A 22,428-nucleotide genomic window follows, 5' to 3' on the forward strand; every position below is an offset into this window, starting at 1 on the left:
TCGTGGAGCTCCCACGGGATGAAGTGAAGCTGTGGACCGGCTTCCTTCAAACTACATCAGCAAATTCATGCCGGGCACTGAGCTGGATGGTCCCTGTGATGAAGGAGTCAAAGTTGAAGCCTTGGCCCCTCTGCCTCTCAGCCAGCTGCTGGGATGCTTCCTCTAGTGAGATCTGTGCCTTGACCAACCCTTTCCTCTCATACTTGGACTTGTAGAGGCTGCTTCTTGACCTTTGACATTCTGACGGACATGGGTTGTCAGTAGAATTATTTTTTTTATTGGTTATTTTATTGATTAACATTCTAAATGTTATTCCCTTCCCAGTTTCCCCTCTATAAACCCCCTATATCATCCCTCCATCCCCCTGCTTCTATGAGGGTGTTCCCCCACCCACCCACTCCTGCCTCACTGCCCTAGCATTCCCCTACACTGGGGCATCGAGCCTTCACAGGACCAAGGGCCTCTCCTTCCATTGACACCAGATAAGGCAATCCTCTGCTACATATGCAGCTGGAGCTATGGATCCCTATTATTTCCAAAAGTGTTCAAATCCTAGTAGAAAGCAAGAAAGGTTAGCTATTAATGCAGTTGTGACTGTGTGATAACAAATCAATTTGAAAAGGTATTTGAGCCCAGGTGACAGAGCATTGGAAAAAAATAGATCTCCAAACCCTAAAGATTGTTAGGTAAGAAGAATATCATCATCTAAAATTAATCATACAAAAAAGAAAGGATTTTCTACTGTGCTATGAACCTCTGCTTTACTGCATTTTAACTGTCTAACTTAATTTTAGAATAGTAGTATGCCAAAACCATATGACTTGACAAATAAGTCTTGCAAGTAGTATGACACAAAGTTAAAACTATAAGTCATAAAAAAAGAACGTCTGCTCCAAAAATCCCAAATTGCTCCTTAATTCATTGATACATGTTCTTCTGTCTGTATATATAATGCAGCAAGTTTAAGAGACACTAGGAAATCCACACATAGCAAGTTTCATTTCTTCAGATCTAATGCCATTTTAATTTCTGAGAATGGTGTGGTCTGTTTTTAGTCTTCTCTCAGAATGTCTGGTCCTGCACGAGTTGTCCTTGAGATGTCTACTGGCATCTTCCCCATACAGCTTGTCCTCATTTATGTATCACTTGGAAGATTTTAATTTCTGTTATATTCTAAGGAAACAAAGCAGTTTAGCTGATGCTGTTCACCAAATGAGATGGTTTGAAGCTAAGTAGTTGTTTGGGGCAGAATCTACCATCTCCCACACTGGTAAATTCTTGATACTATTCCTGAAAAAAATGTTCCACACATATACTTAAATAAATGTTTTCTGGGGGGAAAACATTCAGATTTCTGAAGGCAACTCTGGCTCTTTAAACCTGGTAATTATTATTTCTAAATTGTATTTTTTGTTAAGACTTAAAAAGACAAATTTTTAAAACTTTCTTTTTCAATTAATATTTTAATTTGTTAAGAATTTCATACATGTATACAATATATTTTTATTAGACTCGACTCCCCACTACTTCTAACTCATCCCAAGCCCATCCCTTCCCAATGTTACAGTAGCACTGAAGGACCACTAAGGGAATACGATTGCCTCCTGGCCAAAGTATGGAACCTACTTCAGACTGGAGACATGTCATTGTTTCTTTCTTTAAGATTTAATCCAGTTGGGCTACACAGTGAACTACAAAGGTACCACCCCTCAAGAAGGTGGATCCAGCTTAAGCCATGATTTAAAAAAGTAGGAGGAATAGTTTATCTTTTAATTAGATGTTGTACTAATCCTCACCAGGATTCCCACCTCCTATTGAGGTCCCTACTATCCATCATAAGTTTCTGTTAGGTCTACCTGCCTCTCTGAGCCATAGCTCTCTCTTTTTCTTTGTCTTCCTTTCTTACTTCACTGTCATGCCATACTTTACCTGCTGTCAATAACTCCTTAGCTGGTGGTAGGGAGCAGAGGGGCTGAGATCTTTTTCCTTTGCTTGTGAAATGCTGACTAGCTTGACACTTCAAATCTTGTGTAGATAGTCACAAACTCTATGAGTTTGCAAACATAACGCTCCTGTCATATCAAGAAGACACTGGTTTAGTCTGGCCCTCCCCTATCTCTGGTTCTTCCAATCTTTCAGTCCTGTTTCTGAAATGGTCTCTGAACCTTGGGAGAAAAGATGGAACTTGAGACTATTTAGACTAAAAGGGATTGAAGGAAGAGGCAGAGAGATAAGAGAGAGAGTATATAGGAGGAATAATGTAACTGCTAAGCAGTGTGAGTAAGTAGTATTCTACAAAAATACCCTGTAATTTAGGGAAAAAAACACTGTATATAGCCAGATAATTTTGATATGTTTCTACATTAAAATAAAATTCAATAAATAAAATACATATACTGAAATTGACAGGGAGATATGGTATCACTGAGCTTGAAAATTCATAGCATCCAGCAGCATGTCAAGTCAAGAACCCAAAGGTCATTGGCTAGGATAGCCTTGGTGGCTATTGAGCTGAGGAGTTATTGACAGTGGATGGCTTGAGGAAAGGGGACTCAGTTTTCTTTAAAAGTAGGGGCCTGATACATTAACCACACTCAAGTGGATGATCCTCACACTCATAAGTAGACAAAAAGTAAAGACTGAACTTGGTCATTTATAAAAGAAAAAAGAGGGCATGTTTGATTGAAGCAATTCCTTCATCCACCTCCAATTCCTGAAACAGTAGAGATTTCCCTCTGGCTATTACCATTCAATACATCTCATAAATGTCTTATGTAACTGATTCATTTCTACTGTTGGTTATAATTTCTCATCTACAACAGCTGACCATAAAACCATAACTTGAAAATGAAGGAAAAGGACTGGATATATTGTCTGTGATACAAATATGGAGTCCTCATTGACCTAACTGCAGATTCTGAGTGTATTTTGTGTTACTGGAAGTATTAAAAGCATGCCTATGATGCAGAAGGACAATAAATCAAACTTAGGAAGTTTTGAGTCCTTTCTTCATTCATTGTAGTTACTCAACTGAGCTTCTAAAAGAAATCCCAATTATTTTAACTACAACTAATGGAATACAAAATCTAAATATAGTTTAACATTTAATTGTGGTTGCTAAGACATCATAGTCAAATAGTAAACTTATATATTAGAAGATATAGACACTTTTCCATAACTTCTAGGATGTTATGGACATTTAGGGCTTTTGCTTTTCTTTGTTTTTGTTTTGTGTCTGTTGTTGTTTGTTTGTTTGTTTTGTTTTGTCTTTTGGTTTTTTTGCTTTTTAATGTATTTTGTCTGTTTATATGTCTCTTAGGAAAACTGTCGATATTTATAGCAGAAACCTAAATGGGACAATACATAAAAATAGAATTTGAGTCTACTGGTTAAAAAACAATCAGTTTTTTCTTTAAAAAATAAATAAATAAACCAAATACAAGCTTCAATTAGAAATTGATCTATGTATTTTGAAAGCTAGAGGGAATACCAGAAACATAATATTCATATTTTTGCAAACACAACCTAGCTATTTGATTTTGTCCAAGCCCCTGATTTAAAGATCATTATAAACAATTGGGCAAAGCAACAGGCTGCTGGATCCTCTTCAAAAGGATGATGCAAATAACAGTAAAAAATTAATGAGCAACAGATGTATGCATGAACATTTTGTGTTGCTAGCTGTGAGTACAGCATGTACTGTTTTGTTGATGTCTGTTCCTTTCACACATTCACCACTTGAAACTATAGGTATCCTAAAAACTTGCCATCAAAAAGAGGATTGAAACTTATCCATAGTAATGCTAACAGAATTTAAAAAAGATAAGCACCCATGGTAGACAAATATCTTTTCTCTCAGTTAGCTATATATCACTTTTCCTTCAAAAACAGACAACTTGTAGGAAAGTACAAAAAAAAAAAAAAAAAAAAAAAAAAAAAAAAAAAAAAAAAAAAAGATGTCTTGTCAGAATTGTTATGCTGGAATTAATTTAATGGGCAAAAAAGCTCCACCCAATGGCTCATTTTTGTTTCAAACCATTTCATCTCATTCATGAGGGGCATATTTTAGACAGAAAACCTCTCAATAACAGACAGGTGACATCCACACTGTCAACATACATCAATGTCTTCCATGTCCAGGTACTCACAAAGACAGGAAGGAATGAAGGTTCAGCTTGGGCTGAGAAGAGGATGCAATTAAAAAAAATCATTAAAGAAAAAAATCATTTTCTTTAAAAAAAATAATCATGACAAGTTTACCAAAGCTAAATCAAGATCAGATAAACTATTTAAACAGTCCCATAACCCCTAAATAAATAGAAGCTATCATTAAAAGTCCATAAAAAGCCTCCCAAATATAATAAGCCCAGGACCATATGGTTTTACTACCAGACTTTCAAAGAAGACTAATATCAATACTCCTCAAACTATTCCACAAAATAGAAACAGAAAGAACACTGCCAAACTTATTCTATGAGGCTACAGTCACCCTGACACCTAAACCACATAAAGACTCAACAAAGAAAGACAATATCAGACTGATTTCTCTTACGAACACTGATGCAAAAATACGCAATTTTATACTTGCAAACTTATCTAGGAACACATCAAAGACATCATCCATCAAGATCAAGTAGGCTTCATCCTAGGGATGCAGGGATGGTTCAATATAGGAAAATCCATCAACATAATCCATCATATAAACAAACTGAAAGAAAAACATTACATGATTATCTTATTAGACGCTGAAAAAGCCTTTGATAAAAATTCAACATTCCTTCATGTTAAAAGTATTCAAGAAATTAGGAAAACAGCACATACCTGAACGTAAAGTAGTACTCAGCAAGCCAATAGCCAAAATCAAACTAAATGGAAAGAAACTTTAAAGTATTTCCACTAAAATCAGGGACAAGACAAAACTGTCCACTCTCTTGAAGTTCTACCTAAAGCAGCAAAACAACTAAAGAGATCAAAGGGATATAAATTGGAAAGGATTGCTATTTGTGGATGATAGAACACTATACATAAGAGACCCCAAATATTCTACCATAAAGTAAACAGGTAATAAACACCTTCAGCAAAGTGGCTGGATACAAAATTAATTCAAAGAAATCAGTAGTCCTCCTTTATACACATGATAAATGGACTGAGAAAGAACAATTTCTCAGGAAAGAACAAGGAAACAATACCCTTTACAAAAGCCATAAATAATATAAAATATCTTGGTTTAACTCTAACCAAGCAAGTGAAAGATATGTATAACAACAACTTGAAGTCTCTCAAGAAAGATACTAACAAAAAAGAAAGAAAGAACGGGAAAAAGAAAGAAAGAAAGAAAGAAAGAAAGAAAGAAAGAAAGAAAGAAAGAAAGAAAATTCAATGCAAATCACCATCAAAATTCCAACACAAATTTATATAGATGTTAGAAGATTAATTTTCAACTTCATATGGAAGAACAAAAACCCAGGATAGCCAAAACAATCTAAAACAATAAAAGAACTTTGGAGGAATGACCATCCCTGACCTCAAACTGTACTTCAGAGCAATAGCATTAAAAAAATATATACAACTATATGGTATTGGTATAGAAACAGATATATTGACCAATGGAATTAAATCAAAGACCCAAAAATAAACCCATACACCTATGGACACTTGGTTTCTCATAAAGAAACCAAAACAATACAATGGAAAAGTAAAAGCACCTTCAACAAATAGTGCTGGATTAACTAGATGTCTACATGTAGAAGAATAAAAATAGATCCATATTTATCAACTTTCACAAAGCTCAAGTCCAGGTAGATCATGGACCTCAACATAAAACTGGATACATTAAATTTCAGAGGTGAGAAAGTAGGAAATACCCTTGAACGCATTGCTATACGAGCCAATTTCCTGAACAGAACACCAATGGCTCAAGCTTTAAGAAAAACAGTTGGTAAATGGGACCTCATGAAATTACAAAGCTTCTATAAGGCAAAGGACACCATTGGTAGGACAAATTGGCAGCCAACATATTGGGAAAAATCTTCACCAACCCTACATCTGACAGAAGGCTAATATCCAAAATTTATAAAGAAGTCAAGAAGTTAGAGACCAACAACCCGGATAACCCAATTAAAAGTAGGGTACAGAACTAAACAGACAATTCTTAACTAAAGAATCTCAAATGGCAGAGAAGTACTTAAAGAAATGTTCAAAGTCCTTAGTTATCAGAGAAATGCAAATCAAAACATCTCTGAGATTCCATCTTAAACCCGTCAGAATGGCTAAGATAAAAAACTCAAGAGATAGTACATGCTGGTAAGGATATGAAGCAAGGGGAACACTTCTTCATTGCTGGATGGAGTGCAAACTTGTACAACCACTTTGGAAATTAATTGGCAGTTTCTGAGAAAACTGTGAATTGTTCTGCCTTAAGATCCAGCTATACCACTCCAGGGCATACACCCAAAAGCTGCTCTAACATCCCACAAAGACATTTGCTCAACTATGTTCATAGCAGCTTTATTTGTAATGGCCAGAAACTGGATACAAACTAGATGTCCTTCAACTGATGAATGGATAAAGAAAATATACACAATGGAATACTATTCAACTATTAAAAACAAACACATTATAAATTTTGCAGGCAAATGGATGTAACATGAGAATATCATTCTCAGTGAGGTAACTCAGTCCCAAAGGGATATGTATGGTATGTACTCACTTATAAGTGGATATTAGCCATAAAATATAGATATGATGTTATAATCCACGGACCCAAAGAAGCTAAACAAGAAGGAAAGTCCAGACAAGGAAGCTTGAATATCAATTAGAAGGTGAAATAAAATAGTCATAAGAGGCAGATGGAGAGAGGGAACTAGGAAGAAAGGTGATGAGGAGGGGGTTGGGGGGTTCAGGGTTAGATATGGGGAAGGTCAGGAGAAATGGCCAGATGACCATGAAATAATGGAAATCTGCAACTGACAAGGATGGAGAGGTAGGGGGCTTCTCCATAACAAGACAGAGACTTAGGATTAGGAGAGATACTCAAGAATCAATAGGGTTTACCTTAGCTGTGATTCAGTACATTGGGTATATGGAACCAGAAGTGGCCACCTCCTTTAGCCAGGCAGGAACATCTGTGGAACAATAGAGACACCAATCTACTCACAAAACTTTCAACCCCAAATTTATCCTGTCTACAAGAAATGCAGGCATGAGATATGGAGTCTTAAAGTGCCAGGGTGGGAGGGATATTCAGGGGGACTCACACCTGCTCAGAGGAGAAAGGGGAAAGGATTGTGAGAGGGGTGAAGGGGAGAGGGGAAGAAAGCAGGATAAAAAGTAAATAACTAAAAAATAAAATTAAAATAAATACAAGATATAGAACTCTTAGCTCCTTAACCAGCACCATGTCTACCTATGCACTGCAATGCTTCCTGTCCTGACAGTAATAAACTAAATTTCTGAACTATTTAAAAAAAGAAATCAAGGCAAGGTGTAAAATTGAGTTGTTTCTTTCCTATATTGTTGCCCCTTTATTTTGCACTTGTAAATGCTATAAGATCTTATGTCCATATCTTTATTTCTACCCATTGGATTGTAACATTCACATTTCTAAGCTTCAGAAATCCATCTTTAAATATAGAAGATGGATGATTTTATTATAGTATCTAACAACAAATCCATTTATTTATACTCATACAAATGACCTTAAGAGAGCTGCAGAAGGCAAGCTTGAAAAATTGACACCAAAGATATCTAAAGTGTATCCTGTGCTTAGTAGGAAGCCAAGGAATAGCCTTAGGTACACTTGTGTATAAAACAGCAATTCCTTCGTAATTATCTTTCTCCTCTTGAATATGAGACCCAGTTTGCTTTCCTTATTCTTTCTTCCCCTTTCTGCCTCCATTACAGTATGGAGAGTCTTTCTAGACACATTGTGGAATATTTAACTTTTATTGGAACACATGTCCTAAGTGTAAAAACATGAACTCTCCAATACGGAGGATAGTCTGCATTTGGACTCCAGCAAAAGCAGGAACTATTTTTAACTACATCTATCTCTTCATGAACTAACAGAAATTAGATAATCTTGACAAAAGTTCAGTGTCTCACTTCTGAAACACAGTACCAAGAACACTTAAGATACAGAAAGAGAACAGCTACAATATGCTGGTGCACAGAAACCATATGGAAGCCACATACAGTAGCTTTTTGAATCCTGAAAGGCTCAAAGTCACGCTACATCAATGAATACCATGTAGATATCTCCCCCAAATCCATGATTTGCTTCATAACCATGAAACATATGTTAACAGAATTTTTAAAAATCCTTTTTAAAATTAATTTTCAGATTAATATACAAAGCCATTGATCTCAGTTTATATTGATCTCACTGATTTATATGCATGTGTCATGATACCTTGTTCTTTTTATCTTTTTTCAATTTTTTATTGGTTATTTATTGACATTTCAAATGTTATCCCTCTTCCAAGTTTCCCCTCCACAAGCTCCCTTTCCATCCTGCTTCCCCCTGCCTCTATGAGATTGCTCCCCTACCTGCTTACCATTCCTGCCCCAGAGTCCTAGCATCCTCTACCCTGGGTCATCAAGCCCCCATAGGATCAAGGGCCTCTCCTCCTGTTGATGTTCAACAAGGACATCCTATGCTACATATCCATCTGGACTCCTTGTGTACTCTTTGGTTGGTGGTTTAATCCCTGGGAGCTCTGGCGGGGTGGGGATGAGGCCTAGTTGGTTGATATTGTTGTTCTTCCTGTAGGGTTACAAACCCCTTCAGCTCGTTCAGTCCTTGCCCTAACTTCACCATTGGGGTCTCCATGCTCAGTCTGATGTTTGGCTGTGTTGCATCTGCATCTGTATTGCTCAGGCTCTGGCAGGGCCTCTCAGGGGACAGCTATACCAGGCTCCTGTAAGCAAAGGCTTCTTGACATCAGCAATAGTGTCTGGGTTTGGTGTCTGCAGATAGATCCCTAGGTAGGGCAGTCTCTGGATGGCCCTCCCTCCAGTCTCTGCTCCACTCTTTGATATTGTGATCTTATTCCTTTCCCTCCCACTCTATCTTCCTCTACACTCCTTTTTGTTCCTTCTCGGTTACTAATTCAACCAAAATTCTTACTAATGTGACTTATCTTTAAACTCTCCATCATATCTGTGAAATCAAGGAGAACATAGTGTTACCAGCATCCACATCCATGCCACAACCATCTCTAGATCCCAAGGACACATGCACTCATGCACACACACACAAACACACATACGTGCACACAAATACACACATACACATACACCAAAAGTTTTTTCTTTCCTTCACTGCTGGTAGATGTTTAGATTTCTATTGTTAATTCTTGAATTTTGTATCCTCTAAAAATCATGTTCAAATTTCATTACAGCATGATAAATAGTAAGTAGCATTAATAGTTCTATCTTTAAGAAATAAAGGCAGAATGAGTCCTCCACTCAGAGGGGTCACCTGTGGTTCCTCTTAGTTGCTTTTTCTTCTGCCTTCAACTTCACCAACAAAGCCCTGGAAGACTCCAAATTCTCACTTTTGGACTTTCCATGCTCCAAAATGGTGAACCAATGAATTTCTAATTACTGTGATTTATCTAGTATATAGTATTCTGACATATCAGCAAAGAAATTGAGTGTTCTCCCTTAATATCTGGAGTACACAGAGATGGATTCTGACAGCAAATGACATGAGGAAGTCACATGGATATGTTTATATGAAATGAGTTTGCACCATTATAATACCTCAGAATTTCCTGTTAGACATAGTTATGAAAGATACATTGTCATGTCCTTAACACTACACTACAAATGCTACACCAAACTTATACTAAGGAAAACATGAATGAAGGGAAGTTTGACAATAGCATTATTTCTATAAAGCATCATTAATAAAAGATGAAACATAAGTTTAGAACTGGCCAGAATAGTGACTGCTGTCTTCCAGCCCTGCCCATCAACAGTAATTCTGTATTGATATTATTTTCATTATATATTTATGTATGTATTTCATTTGATATTATCAATATGTTTTAGTTTTTGTGGTTGCCTAGGCAATGGAACCTCTTAGTCAATGGAATGACAGAACAAGATTTGTGGCTTGATGTCCCTGAGTACTAGAAAGGATTGATGATTTATTTTTAATGCTTGCTTAATTGCTAGAGATAACTTAGTGGTAGACAACATGCTTAAAATACACAGTCATTTGGTTTAGTCTACAACACACATGGAGGCATGTGGACACATCCACATGCACATCCACATCATGAGTGCTTGCCTTAGCTTAACACCTTGTCATTATAATTAAGAGACACCAAGGAAGCAAATATGAAAAGGTATGTAGATTTGTGGAATTTTCCCTTTATCATATTTACAACCAATACCCATTCCTTTGGACACAATGAGAATACATAAATTCATGTGTTCACATATTTCCTGGACAAATGACACAGTTGAGGAAAAAAATATGAACTTATCTGATACATGTTCTTAGAGTTTTATTCATCTACTTAGCATTACTTGTTTGGGTCACCTAATATATAGAATAAAAATTTTCGTGTAATGCTCAAAATAGACTTAAATCAGTAAATAAATAGAAGAAAAACTGGAAGAAAACCTTTTTTACAGATTGCTATCTGAATCCACATTAATATTCTCCTCCTTCTCCATGTTTCTTCTGTCTGAAGCACTTCTACACAGATACTGAAAGCAATGGTGCATGGGAAGCTATGGCTATATGATGCCAGGAAACATCTAGCAAGACATAGGTTTTCAAAATAGCATTTCCTCCTCTACTTGAAATCTGTGCAAAATCAATAGAAGTTGTACATAGTATGGTTCTGTCTTGCTGAAGCCAAGTTTCCTCCCCTCCCCTGTAGCTTCAGTCACAGCTACTCTAGAAATCCTGCGACTTCTGTCCAGAGAGCTCTCCTCAGAATGGCCCCTCCCATATTAGAAGTCAAAGAGCATCAACCACAGACAGATGATAGGATCTAAGACACAAAGGCCATCCACCACCAATATATACTCCTTTCTTGCTTGTCTATTTCTTGAGTGTGTCTTCTCATTTTTCATTCATTTCAGGTCTTCATACTCACTTCCCAGGAGACATATATGACACTGGAATAACTAGGAACTGATTTACTTTGCTTTAAGAACTCCAAACACCTGGTTGTGAAATGCAGCCCTTTCCAAACTTCCCTGTGCTCACAGAATATTTAACATGTGTAGTTTTATGTGAACTATTGCATGGCAATGACATTTCTCAGATTGCCACTTTTTAAGAGTTCTCTCGTGTGTGTCAATGCAAAAGTCGTTTTCCAAACCTGTATCATTTCCTTAGTGAGTCAGCCTCACAAGGCTTATATTTCCGTCATTGTTTGTATTACAAAAATAACGAATCCCTAAAGTGAGAAGAAAAACCACATACAGTCTCTATAAAACTCCAACTGAAAAAGTCATTCAAAGTGCTTTGTCTTCTGAAGTATTGCTGAATAGCTCCTAGGATCATCACTGTACAAAAAAAAAATGTAGACCACAAAGAATCAGACAGGGCAATCATGAAACCTAGGAAAATATATGTAAACTGGTAAAATATATTCAGTTAGGTAAGAAGGAGAATAAACTTGAACATAATAGAGGGGATATATAAGAATTGAGAATGTTGTGTTTGTCTGACCATGTGACATTTAGCAATCTAGGGACAGTTTTCTTTTTTCCATTGTGACGGCTTGAATGTCAACAGACACTGCTTGACCTTCTCCACAGCTTCCAAACCACACACACAAACCATTTTCCCTTAGAAAGTGCTCGTCTGGAAGCTTAATAAAAAGTTTTCAGTAGCTGCAAAATTAAACTTATTTGTTTATTTTCAATTTATAGCTATTTTGGACTTTGACAGACAATATGTGGCAGCATCATTCAATAAGGAGATAAAGAAATGGTCAGTGTTGGGGATGAAATCTCCCACATACCTTTTGGTTCCTCTTTCCTGCCACTGGACCATGCCATGGGACAATGGTAGACAAGTGAAAGGATGGTAGAGCACTGCACAGGTGGCCAGCTCCTGCAGGCAGCTAGCTGTTCATCTCAAGGGTGAGTTTTAATAGGATAGAATAAACAGACACCAAATTTTCCTGAGATAAACATTGACTGATGGTTCTGATCAACCCCCACAATCCCTGAAATGGCAGAGGAGGGAATCAGGGAGATTGGTACTGAGTTCATGATTCACAGACATAGCTCCAGTGACAGTAACAGTTTCTGACTATTTATTATACTCTGGCAACTAAGCTAAGCACTGTGTGAAACGCACACACACACATACACACACACAGTATTTTTTATGGAAAATGAAGCTTAAGAATGTTACCCAAATTGACATGGATAATAAATCAAGGCATCAAGAGAAGGAGCCTGTTTCCCCTCCTTAACTTCACCATTCTGTCTTTAACGCTCAATGCTATTTCCCTATCTGAAAAGAAGATAGATCAGATGATGTGAAAATTCAAGAAAATCTCCTCCAAACTTTGGAGATCACATCAAATCTCAGAACAAGTGTTCTGCTCACTTTCTCATGTTTATGCAATGAGACAAGAACCATGGAATGGTGCTGTTCACATTCATAGAAGATTTATCATCATCAGGTAAATCTGTCTAGAAATACCCACATAAACATTCTGGAAGATATGTATCCTATGTGATTTCAATTCCAGACAAATTGACAATGAAAGTTAATCATAATAAAAAACCACTGATGAAATCAAGAAATTATAATTCTTTATATTTTTATTTTCATTCATCTGGATTTCACAGTGTTATCTCAATCTTATATTTTTGTCAATGGGATGCTAAATATTTTAAAGAATATCCATAATTCATGAAAACATAACACAGTAACAAAATTATACACACTAGTAAAATTTGACCAGTGAAGATGCACATGCATAAACTATGACCTTCCTATGCATAAATAACTGATAACCTCATTGAGAATAATCCAATCAAAAATAACTTTTTCACTGTGTTCATCTGACCCAGTGATTCTCTGTCATTGACACAGTCATGCTTAGCATGGTTTCAGACACAAGATGAAATTCAGTAGGTATTTTGGGGTCAACGAAAATACACACTGGCATTTCTTGTACCCTGTGAGCCAATTTCCCCTTTAGTTCCATGATTCAAAGCAGATAATATTGGTTCATTGGAACAACTCTTGTGGCTCTTTTTGACAACTAGATGGAGGCATCCAGTAACATAATTGGTTTTTGTATTACAGGTAAGTAAAGTATTACCAGTGTTACTATATTTTCATTTAAAAGATAATATAAACTTATACTAACCCTGAAATTTATTGAATTCTCTCTTCTTCACTTTAATAATTTTATCAGTATTCATAATCCTTAAGAGACCTTGCCTAATAATTATTTTATTCTACTATCAAGGCTAATCCAATCAAAGTGGTCAGTCAAGTGAGTTTTTTAAGGATGTGTCAAAAGATAAGTGTCCTATAACCCCACTAGAAGAAAATATATTTTACATGATACAGGTGAAGAAAAGGGCATTCCAAATATGACTTCATTTATCCAAGAATTAAGACCAACAATATACAAGTGGGATTTCATAAAATCAAAAACTGGTGCAGAGCAAAAGAAACAGCCAACTGGTAAAGAGAACATCCACACAAAGGCAGAGAATCTTTACCAGCTATGTATCTGACAGGTGATTAATAGCAAGAACACATAAAGAACTCAAAATCAAGGTATTAGATTTTTTTAAATATAAAACATTCAAAAACAAGCCTAGGACACAAGCAGTGATTTCTCAAATGAAAGAAAAATATGATAATGGCTAAAAAATATTTCAAGAAATGTTCGAGCCCTCTCTGCCCACTCCCTGCAAGCAGAAAGCCTGCCTTCACAGAGTGCTCTAACCCAGGGACTTGAGTGAGATCCCCCATTTTCTCTCTGGTGATTTTCTAAGGTGGGACCAGCCGGGAGGCTCAGATCTCACAAGTGGAAGGGCAGGCAGGACAGGATCCTCTCAACCTCTGTGTATACCTAGGAGTGACAGTGGTGGATCCGAAGCCCTCTCTACCCCTTCCCTGCAAGCAGAGAGCCTGCTTTCAGGAAGTGCTTTAACCCAGAGACTCAGGTGAGATCCATCATTTTCTCTTTGGTGACTTTCTAAGGCAGGACCAGCCATGAGGCACAGGCCTAACAACTGGCAGAGCAACCGGAACAGGATCCTCTCAAGCTCCATCCACACATAGGAGGGACAACAGATCCAAAGCTCTCTCTGCATCTTTCCCACAAGTGGAGATACTGTTTAAAGGATGTGCCCGACCCCAGGACTCAGGACAGACAACTGATCCATAGCCCTCTGCACACAGGTTTTACCAGAGAAGAGCTGATCTCCCAGAAGTGCTGACACAGGCTTATAGACCCACAGGAGGAACAAGCTCTAGTCAGAGACAGCAAGAACATCTAACACCAGAAATCAACAGATGGTGAAAGGCAAATGCAAGAATCTTACCAACAGAAGCCAAGACTACTTGGCTTCATCAGAACCTAGTACTCCCATGACAGCAAGTCCTGGATATACCAAAACACCAGAAAAGCAAGATTTGGATCTAAAAATCATAATCTCACAATGGTGCTAGAGGAATTTAAGAAGAACATGAATAACTCCCTTAAAGAAATACAGGAGAACACAGGTAAAGAGGTACAAGTCCTTCAAGAGGAAACAAAAAAATCCATAAAGAATTACAGGAGATCATGAGTAAACAAGTAGAAGCCCTTAAAGAGGAAACACAACAATCCCTTAAAGAATTTCAGGAAAGCACAAACAAGCAGATGAAGGAATTGAGCAAAACCATCCAGGACCTAAAAATGGAAATAGAAACTATAAAGAAATCACAGAAAGAGACAACTCTGGAGTTAGAAATCTTAGGAAAGAAGTCAGGAAACATAGATGCAAGCATCACCAACAGAATACAAGAGATAGAAGAGAGAATCTCAGGGGCAGAAGATACCATAGAAAACATTGACACAACAGTCAAAGAAAATGCAAAATGCAAAAAAGTTCCAGACCCAAAACATCAAGGAAATCCAGAACACTATGAGAAGACCAAACCTAAGGATAATAGGAATAGAAGAGAGTGAAGACCTCCAATTTGAAGGGCCAGGAAATATCTTCAACAAAATTATAGAAGAAAACTTCCCTAACCTAAAGAAAGAGATACCCATGAACATACAAGAAGCCTATAGAACTCCAAATAGACTGGACCAGAAAAGAAATTCCTCCCACCACGTAATAGTCAAAACACCAAATGCACAAAACAAAGAAAGAATACTAAATACAGTAAGGGAAAAAGGTCAAGTAACATATAAAAGTAGACCTATCAGAATTACACCAGACTTCTCACGAGAGACTATGAAAGTTAGAAGATCCTAGGCAGATGTCATACAGACCCTAAGAGAACACAAATGCCAGCCCAGACTACTATACCCAGCAAAACTCTCAAGCACCATAGATGGAAAACTACATCTCTGAAAAAGCAAAAATGTAATCTTCCAACAAAACAAAAAGAAGATAGCCATATGAACGGAATGCCAATTCTAATAACAAAAATAACAGGAAGCATCAATTATCTTTTCTTAATATCTATTAATATCAATGGACTCAATTCACCAATAAAAAGACATAGACTATCAGACTGGTTACAGGTACATAAACAGGACCCAAAATTTTGTTGCATACAAGAAACCCACCTCAGTGACATAGACAGACACTACCTCAGAATAAAAGGCTGGAAAACATTCCTCCAAGCCAATGGTCACAAGAAAAAAGCTGGAGAAGGTATATCCTTTTGTTTTAGGATAAAAAGTTCTATAGATATCTATTAAATCCATCTGTTTCATAACTTCTGTTAGTCTCACTGTGTCTTTGTTTAGTTTCTGTTTCTATGATCTGTCCATTGCAGAGAGTGGGGTATTGATATCTCCCACTATTATTGTGTGTGGTGCAATGTGTGCTTTGAGCTTTAGTAAAGTTTCTTGTATGAATGTAGGTGCCCTTGCATTTGGAGCATAGAGGTTCAGAATTGAGAGTTCATCTTGGTAGATCATACCTTTGATGAGTATGAAGTGTCCCTCCTTATCTTTTTTGATCACTTTAGGGTGAAAGTCGATTTTATTTGATATTAGAATGGCTACTCCATTATTGGGGAATTGAGTCCATTGATATTAATACATATTAAGGAAACATCATTGTTGGTTCCTGTTATTTTGTTGTTAGAGTTGGAATTCTGTTCATGTGGCTATCTTCCTTTAGTTTTGTTGGAAGATTACTTTATTTGCTTTTTCCAGGATGTAGTTTCCCATCTATGGTAATTGAGAATTTTGCTGGGTATAGTAACCTGGAATTTGTGTTCTCTTAGAGTTTGTATGACATCAGCCCAGGATCTTCTGACTTTCATAGTCTCTGGCAAGAATTCTGGTGTAATTCTGATAGGTCTGCCTTTATATGTTACTTGACCTTTTTCCCTCACTGCTTTTAATATTCTGTCTTTGTTTTGTACACTTGGTATTTTGACTCTTATATGGCAAGAGGAATTTCTTTTCTGGTCCAGTCTATTTGGAGTTCTATAGGCTTCTTGTATGTTCATGGGCATCTCTTTCTTCAGGTTAGGGAAATTTTCTTCTATAATTTTGTTGAAGATATTTACTGGCCCTTTAAGTTTGAGGTCTTCACTCTCTTCTATACCTATTATCCTTAGGTTTGGTCTTCTCATCGTGTCTGGGATTTCCTGGATGGTTTGGGTTAGGAGCTTTTTGCACTTTGTGTTTTCTTTAACTGTTGTGTCAATGTATTCTACGTATCTTCTGGACCTGAGAGTCTCTCTTCTATCTCTTGTATTCTGTTGGTGATGCTTGCATCTATGGTTCCTGACTTGTTTCCTAGGATTTCTAACTTCAGAGTTGTCTCTCTTTTTGATTTCTTAACTATTTCTACTTTTATATTTAGGTCCTGGATGGTTTTGTTCATTTCCTTTGCCTGTGTGTTTGTGTTTTCCTGTAATCCTTTAAGAGATTTTTATGTTTCCTCTTTAAGGGCTTCTAGCTGTTTACCTGTGTTCTTCTGTATTTCTTTAAGGGAGTTATTCATGACCTTCTTAAATTCCTCTATCACCATCGTGAAATATGATTTTAGATCCAAATCTTGCTTTTCCAGTGTTTTGGGATATCCAGGACTTGCTGTGGTGGGAGTTCTTGGTTTCTGTTGGTAAGAGTCTCATGTTTGCCTTTCACCTCTGTTGATCTCTGGTGTTAGATGTTCTTTCTGTCTCTGGCTGGAGCTTTTTGCTCTTGTGGGTCTGTAAGCCTGTGTCAGCACTTCTAGATCAGCTCTCCTCTGGTAAAACCTGTGTGCAGAGGGCTGTGGATCAGTTGTTTCTCCTGAGTCTTGGGGTCAGAACAAACCCTGGAGACAGGCTGTTTACTTGCAGGAAAGGTGCAGAGAGGGTTGTGGATCTGCTGTCCCTCCTAGGTGTAGACTGAGGTAGAAAAGATCCTGTCTTGGCTGTCCTGTCACTTCTGAGCCCTGTGCCTTCTGGCTCTTCCTGCCTTAGAAAGTCACTGAAGAGAAAATTGTGATTTCACCAGGGTCCCTAGGTTACAGCACTCCCTTGAGGCAAGCTGTCTGCTTTTGGGTGAAGAGGCAGAGAGGGCTGTGTATCCGCTGTCCCTCCTAGGTATAGATGGAGGAGGTATAAAGGATCCTGTCCCAGCTGCCCTGCCACTTCTGAGGCCTGTGCCACCATCTGGTCCAGCCTTAATCCCTGGGTTGGAGCACTTTCTAGAGGCGAACTCTCTCCTTTCTGGGAAGGGGCAGAGAGGGCTGTGGATCTGCTGTCCCTCCTGAGTCCCTGGGTTGGAGCACTGGATCGATTAAATTTTTCTGACTATATTATTTTTAAAAAGAGAAACCTAGCCACTGAGTGGATATGAATGGAAAGTTACTGGTGGGGAAGGAAACTAGATGTCCTAGTTTTAAAGCCACTTGCTTTGAAATATTAAGCTTTAAACCAAAAGAGGAAGAGCAAACTGCATGGAAATGTTCAATGGAAATGCAGAATCATCTTTGAATATAGTTCAAAGGTCATCTCTTTGACAATGTTTCCAGTGGAGGGTAATTGATCATAGTCTGTAGTCCATCTTCCAACAATGGTCAGAAGCAGCTGTGAATGGAAGTCCAAGGATCTAGTAGTTTCTCTGTCCCACAAGGTAAGCAGCAAAGGAGAGAGTCCTTAGCTAGGATTTCTATTCCTGCACAAAATATGATGACCATTGGAGAGGACAGGGTTTATTCAGTTCATTGAATAAACATTGATGTTCATCACCAAAGGAAGTCTGGACTGGAATTCACACAGGGCAGAAAGCAGGATCTGATACAGAGGCCATGGAGGAACGTTACTTACTGGCTTGCTTCCCCTGGCTTACTCAGCTTACTTTCTTATAGAACTCAGGACTACCAGCACAGGGATGGCACCATCCACAATGGGCCCTCCCATTCTTGATCACTTATTGAGAAAATAGTTTACAGCTGGATCTCATGGGGGCATTTCTTCAAGGGAGGCTCCTTTCTCTGTGATAACTTCAGCTTGTGTCAAGTTGACACACAAAACCAGAAGTACATTTTCCCCAATTTAAGCTGCTGCCAAAGTTGTCTTCTCTCCTTTTTCCTCAGGTTCATGTGTTGAGGTTCCTTTGCTTAAACTCAGGAACTTCAGTTTCTCAACTGTTTCAGACTATTGGTCAAATAAAACAGGTAATGTCATCAAAGGGACATGAGTCCTTTATAAAATAGCAACCTCTTCCTATAGGGCCTTTCAGTGTGGTATCATTAAGTGCAAACGGAGTGGTCAAAATGCCTCATCCCTCTCCTCATCTAAAAGAACCTAAAAATGTTGATAATCGTAAGAATACAGTAACTGTTGAAAATACTTCACCTTTTCCCACTATGGTCCTTTCTTTCGTCAAATTCTTCCTGCTTATAGTTATACTCATTCCATATTTTCAAATATCAAATTGCTTAGCACCTGTAGCCACCCCCTTTAGGAAGCTGTAAGTCACTGTGCACTTAGCAGTTTATATTTCAGATAAAGCATCCGTTGTATTATTCCACATTTTATTGTTGTGTGGGAGAGCTATTGTGGCTATTTAAAGTAGACATATGGTTACATAAGTAATAAGTAATAGGGTCTATGAAAATACAAACCACAAATCATTTTTCAACCCCATGATTTCATATTGAAAATAACACTCTCAGAAAGAAAATCCCCATTTGTAAAGAGCAACAGTGTAATTAGCCTCCACTTTGATTTCCTTACTGGTGATGCAGCCCTTCTTCTCTCCACACAATGCTACACATCGTCATAAATGGACATTTGCATAATGGATTGGAAAAGCATATAATCCAAACATCTGGACCCTTCCACATATGGCTCATTAGCTGTTGCTACAAAAGCCAAGAGAACTCCATGCTGATGCAATTAAATGTGACTGGAAAAATACATGCCTCTCACATTTTTAGTTATCCATATGTATATGGTTGGCAGACAATTCAATATAGTCACAGGAATTTTGAGAAAGCAAAGTGTTCTATAGCCTGCTCTGTTAACCATCAATGTGCTACTTCCTGGAAGTATGGGGGTGGGAAAGAGAGAATGAGTAGTTCTGGGCTGCCAGCCACTGCTGCACATTACCATAGTGAGAGAATATCTAATACATAAATAAATTCAGTCAAGTATCAGGATTTCATGCGTTCTTCATGAGGGTCAGAATTGGCTTTAAAATGCTACAGAATGGTAAGAAGAAGGTCTTTACCCAGCTTTTCTTGACTTGCAAGAAGACAAAGCAGGTGATTTCTGGCAAATCCTTTTCATCGATCTCATCTTACACCAGTCTGCAAAGTGTGTGGCCTGCCCAGACCCAGAGTCAAAGCAAGAACACAGCTCATTAGCCTTAAGGACTGGGCAAGCTTGCCTGGAAGAGGAGCCAAGAGCTAGGGAAGGCAGTGAGCAACAGGGCTGGCTCTTTAGATTTCAAGCTTTCACTACTGCCTTTCCAGCTGACCTGTGTATCCTGAAGCCACAATAGTCCCTCCATGTCCTAGGGTGGCCTTTTCCTTCCACAGCTCAGAGGGCAACAGAGCTTTGGAAAATGGAGAGAAGTACCTTTTCATGCCTTGTTCAATAACTGCTACAAAGGAAAAAGATGTACTCGCCTCCTTGATTTGGTCTTCTTTGTGAAGACACTGAGTTGTCTCATCTCTTCATTCTTTCTTGCCTGAAATTTCTCATGCTCACTGCAAACCCAATGAGCTGCAAACCTAAAGTAGCATGTCATTGTCATTTAGATTGCCTAAACAGCCATAGAGGAAAGTGAGTTGTTGTGTCTTTGATCTGAATTATCCATCTTTCTTCTCTAGAATAATGTATCTGAGTGATGTAAGCAAGAATTTATGGAGATAGATGCTAAGCTGTGGTCACTGTTATATCAAAGGCTTTAGAATTCCACATGTGGAATGGTACTTTTGGAGATCCTAAGTAAGTCAGGTTTTCTAATGCTTAACTGTGCCACTCACCAGCTCCTGATTTGTCAGGATGGCATGGGAGCACAACCCTGAGTGAGAGAGTGAGCAATTTCTAGAGAGAGAATCAGCTAGTCTACATCATAGCCCACATATTCAGGAGAGGAGAATGAATGTCTTTGGTGGTTTACAACATTGAACAGTGTAATCAAACCTCACTTGAGAAACTTAATTTTTTTCAAGGTATCTATGATAGGTTTTATGATAAGAAGCCACTAAGAGGCTTCTATAGGATTTCAGTTTCTCTCATTTCTAATATGACTTAGAAGAAAAAGGTTAGCCACACTTTAGGGTGACTCTCTCCTCCCTATCCTTCTCTCTCTCTTTCTCTCTCTCTCTCTCTCCCTCTCTCTCTCTCTCCCTCTCTCTCTGTCTGTCTGTCTCTCTCCTCTCTCTTGCTCTCTCTCTCTCTTCTCTCTGATCCTCTGTTCTTCTGGTTGTTTACCTGTTTTGGTGATTCAGTGTTTATCTCTGAGGAGTTTGTGGTTTTGGTCAATGTGCCATTCCTGACTTCTTGTTGCTCTTTGTCTAGTACCATTTTGCCATAGTCAATAAAATAATACTGGATGAAAACACATTAGTGGATCAGTGGCACCTTTGATTTCAAAGAGTAACTGTTTCTATCCCTGATAGTAACTTGCTTTCGTATCTTCTTTTCCTCATTTATTTGTTATAAGGACCTTAAATTAATAGGCAGCAGTATTAGATTAAAATTTATCATACCCTTCCATTTTATACCCTGATGAAAGTCTTCACTTCCAACAGTAGGGACCTTTAGACACAGAAAGCCTAAAATTGAAGATAAATAAAGCTACAGGTATACCAAGTGAGCTACAGGAGTAACAGAAAACTGAGTGACCCCACTTTCTGGATTCTACACCCATGTATTTCCCCTGCTTGCCCATATAGTATCATTTACTTTGAATATTTACTAAATGTTGGAGGATAGAGCCCCATATCATTACAAGGTGTCATCATGAGCCTGGCTTATTTCTTGTACCACAAAAGAAGGTTCTCACATCTTTATTCCAGCAGACTCTAGCTCTAATAGCATATCCCTCCAGTTATACATTTGGCAACTGTGAGCAGTGACTACCATGTGACTCCATGAAGTAATCCAGCCACTGGCCTCCTGGCCTGAGCTACCATTAAATTATCATATCCCCATATCCTCAGCCAAACAGCTGAATTAAAATGTGCTTCAGTTCCTCAGTGTCAAGGTCATCTCATTTATCCCGTCTTCATCATCCTCTCTCATCCATGAATATTGTTCAACACCGTTCACATACACTTGTACTATATAACTTGTACTGTACAAATTTTCTTCAGTACAAAATCTTTCTTGTTGTGCAATACCTGTCTCTCCAGTGTAAAAATATATTCAAATTGATCTCTGTATTCTAAGGAATGTTTTTCTAAAGCTGACAAAGACCAGCTTTTGTTTGCTCTCCATCTTTAATATATAGCAATTAACATAACTTATCAAATAAGATATAATAGAGGGAAATACTACTCAAAATACAAACAATAATAATAAATCATGCCTACCATTTGAACTATGGACAATAGCTAAATTACACATCTATACCTACATCTAATTATATTCATCAATTTACAGATATATAAAGACATATCCACATAGATTTCATTTCCTGAGAGTTGACCATATACTACCATTTCATTGTTTCTTGGGGGAAATACAATAACAGTATGATAAATTATATTTTAACACTCTAAATTTCTTTCTCTCATAGC

General features: G+C 37.8%; 1 long non-coding RNA gene and 1 pseudogene across 2 annotated transcripts in view; both read right to left on the reverse strand.

Annotated features, from left to right (window-relative positions):
- The window catches only part of LOC116083702, a 5,599-nt pseudogene extending 4,829 nt beyond the window's left edge, over positions 1 to 770 (reverse strand).
- A 225-nt stretch (positions 771 to 995) lies between these two features.
- Positions 996 to 22,428, reverse strand: part of LOC116086537 — a 45,201-nt gene continuing 23,768 nt past the window's right edge. Inside the window, exons 2-4 of one of the 2 annotated variants that reach the window (XR_004116986.1) lie at positions 7,054 to 7,124; positions 1,930 to 2,072; positions 996 to 1,173 (exon numbers count right to left, since the gene is read on the reverse strand). This is a non-coding gene — a long non-coding RNA (uncharacterized LOC116086537). The remainder of the gene's footprint in view (positions 1,174 to 1,929; positions 2,073 to 7,053; positions 7,125 to 22,428) is intronic. The other variant, XR_004116985.1, reaches the window with a different exon arrangement.

This window comes from Mastomys coucha, unplaced genomic scaffold, assembly GCF_008632895.1.
Source record: "Mastomys coucha isolate ucsf_1 unplaced genomic scaffold, UCSF_Mcou_1 pScaffold12, whole genome shotgun sequence".
Taxonomy (NCBI): Eukaryota; Metazoa; Chordata; class Mammalia; order Rodentia; family Muridae; genus Mastomys; species Mastomys coucha.